The sequence below is a fragment of the Lotus japonicus genome, chromosome 1 (genome assembly GCF_012489685.1).
Source record: "Lotus japonicus ecotype B-129 chromosome 1, LjGifu_v1.2".
Lineage (NCBI taxonomy): Eukaryota > Viridiplantae > Streptophyta > Magnoliopsida > Fabales > Fabaceae > Lotus > Lotus japonicus.
The window spans coordinates 28,701,172-28,704,438 of NC_080041.1; the positions used below are offsets into that span (position 1 = coordinate 28,701,172).

At 41.2% G+C, this 3,267-nt stretch overlaps 1 long non-coding RNA gene across 1 annotated transcript; it reads left to right on the forward strand.

The window, feature by feature from the left end:
- The first annotated feature begins 207 nt into the window (after window positions 1-207).
- Window positions 208-2,770, forward strand: LOC130731770 (uncharacterized). The gene is made up of 2 exons (XR_009016818.1): window positions 208-1,123; window positions 2,523-2,770. It is a non-coding gene; the product is annotated as an uncharacterized LOC130731770 (long non-coding RNA).
- Window positions 2,771-3,267: the final 497 nt, after the last annotated feature.

Below are 3,267 nucleotides of genomic sequence, written 5' to 3' on the forward strand. Positions count from 1 at the left end.
CACCCATCAAGATCGTCGATCGAAGTGTAAAGCGCTTAAGAAACAAGGAGGTACCTTTAGTGAAGATCGTGTGGAACCAAGAGACCGGTGACGCGACCTGGGAGTTAGAGGAAAAGATGCGGGAGTCACACCCCGATTTATTTGTAAACCCTTAAGTTTCGAGGGCGAAACTATTTTTAAGGGGGGTGGTATTGTAAGGCCCTAAGTTCAATTTGGAACAATTTTATGGAAGTTTGAATAAAATTGAAGTTTTAGCTAATGTTTGATAACTGGCAGATTAGAACTGTCAACTTGTGCGAATTTGTAGAGGTTCTTAACGACTTCATTTGGGAAAGCTTCCTTCATGAGAGTTGTAGCCCTTTAAGTTAAGAAAATTCTCGATTGGTTTCGTGTAAATCCGATATCTGTAGCTCCAGATATCCCTGTTTTAATGAGCAAAGGTCTGGCTGTACAGTACCTACGTAATTTTATTAAAAGTTGGGTTGGTGTTTTGGGCTTAAACCTTTTAACTTGGGTTACGTGGTGGATTAAACTCATAATCAGAAGGTTCTTAGGCTGAATGGAGCATTATGGGCCAAGGACGGCTGATCCAAGGAAAGAAGCAAGGGTTTTGAAAACCCTAAGGCTTGGTGAGCCGCCGGCTGCCCATGGAAAAAGGAAGGGGGCTGCAGCTGGGTTTTCCTCTGAATTATGAGCTTTAATGAGCCATTAATACTCTGTTCTTGGGCTGTATCAGATCTGAAACCAGAACCCTAGCCCACACAAGCCCTGGCCGCCACCTATAGGCAAGGATTAGAGTGAAATCCTTATTTTCTTACATGCAAAACAGCACCAGAAAATATTTCACGTAAACACCAACCAAACAAGCAAACCAGCACCCTTCCCCTTGCTCCTAAGAGGCCTCCACTCGTCACCCTTGCACCACCAGCAGCCACCGCCCACCAAGGAGGAGGAGGAGACACGAGAAAGAGAGAAAAACCGCAAGGAAGGAGAGGAAACGCGAGAAGGAGAGGAAGCACGTGGAGGAAGGAGAATTTTGGACAGCAGAGGAAGCTCTTTCTATTCTTCACTTCTCTCCATCAAAATCCTACTTCTTTTCATCTAAATTCATTCAAAACCCGAGGTAAGGGCTGGTTCTAGGAATGGGTAGGTTCTTTAGGGAATATACCATGAATTGCCATGAGAAACAACTTGAGTTTTGGACTGTTTTTGCATGATTTCCTGTACATGCTTGCTTGCTGGAATTTTTCTCTTGAAAAGCCATGAATATGATCCTCAAACGTTGTTTATGATATGAATCTATGATTTTATGGGAGTTGCCATGGTATTTGTTAAGTTTTGTGCTATTTTGCACTTGTTATAACATGATCCTTGCTAAATGTTTGGTTCTGAAATTTTGAGTGGATATTTGGGTTCTTGGGGCTGTACCAAGATTGCCATGATCAAAGGGGGAAGGAAGGAAAATTATTTTTGAAAACCATAGAGCCATGGGAGTTTCGCTGCCAGTTTCCTGTACTGGACAGCGGACTTCAGAGCACCTTTTTACCTGTTTATGGTCATCCAATGAAAACGTGATTAAAATGAAAGTTGTAGATTTTCGAAATATCTTTCCAGACATATAAAAAACTTAATTTTTTGTTTAGTAATGTGATCTGGGGGTCGTGTTTATTAACTGTCACACCTGCTGTTTTTCCTGTTCCGGACAGTTAGCTTTAAGGCCTAATATAACCTAATTATGGGACTCAAATGAACAAGTGTGTAACTAGAGAGTTGTAGATATTTAAAATAGCTTTCTAGAAAGGTATCATACGTGATTTTTGGTTGAAAGATGCATTCTGTGGCTCTATTTTTGTGAAAGTTGTTTCTGCTGTCAATATGTTGAAGTTGCGATGATATATTATGCATGAGTGAATGTTCTTGCGTTCCTTTACGTGGATTATATTTATTTTCTCAGTTAATGGTTCAAGGGTCGCTCACCTAGCCGTAATTCCCTTGTAACCCGTGAATGTTGTGTTGTGAAGGTTGTTTTATAAAGAGTATGATAAGACTCTAGGATTGACTTTAGAGACTTAACAAAGAGAAAAGTGTAATAAACTCGCTTGCAAGTAAATGTGAATAATTTGGACATAGGTCAGGTAGACTATGGTCCATGAGAACGATGGTACCTTGCACGCGAGGGAGTTATTTGGGTTGACTGCGGTCTCCCGTGAACCTTGTGGGCCGGTGTGGCTTCACGTGATTTGGTTGACTGCGGTCACCGTGAACTTTTGTGGATCATTGCGGCTCCACGTGATTTGGTTGACTGCGGTCACCATGATAACTGTGCCTCTGCGGAAGCACGAAGATGGCCATGGAAGTTTTGGTGGGTTGTGTGAAGTGAGATTCCGTTAGTAACTGACTCTTTCCCATAAAAGACATATAATGTACTTATATTATATATGTTGTTGTTGATTTTGTCATTATCATTCTTTTTGTTGGACCTGACCCTGCTTGTTTGCTATTTGTTTATTTGGGGGGGGTAGATGGTCGTGAAGATAATGGCGATGACTCATTCTTGGGAGTTGATGCTACGTGACGTGCCAATACCGGAGGACGACTACACTTCAGAGGAAGAGGAAGAGGCTAAGGAATAGGGTTTGGGTTGAGAGTCTTTTGTTTTCTGTTGGGGTTGAGAGTTTCCGAAGTGTTGGTATCGAACAATTTTATTGCTTAAATTCGAATGAACAAGTTTTGATGTAATCTTTATTTTCATTCAGGCCTTTGATTCGTACTCTTTACAGTTGGTTATTTAAAAAGTTTTACGATGTTGGTTACTTCCGCGTGTTTTTGGAAAGGTTATGTTTCAAGAGTTTTCGTAAAATGAAAGGTTTGTCATTAATTGAAGATTAATAAGTGAATCGACGAAAACTCTTTACGAAAATTGGTTAATTAGTTACTGTGTAACACTCGAGAAATCGGGGCGTTACATTGTGGTATCAGAGCTCCGGTTGAGAAACCAGAGCACTAAGGGTTTTGGGCTTACGAGTTTTCGAACTCGTTGTATTTTGTTTTTGAGAAAGGTGTTTTTGAAACTCCGCGGTGAGGATTGGGTAGACTTGTTTGCTAAGATGTTGGCTTGACGGTGGAATTGTCTGAAATTTGTATCATTGCCGTGATACTTGAGATTGCTGAGGAGTGTGTGAAAAAGTTAGGATTGCTAACTGCTGATTTACCATTCGATTTGGTGGTGACGACCCCTGCCGCCGATCAATTAGTTACACGCACGGC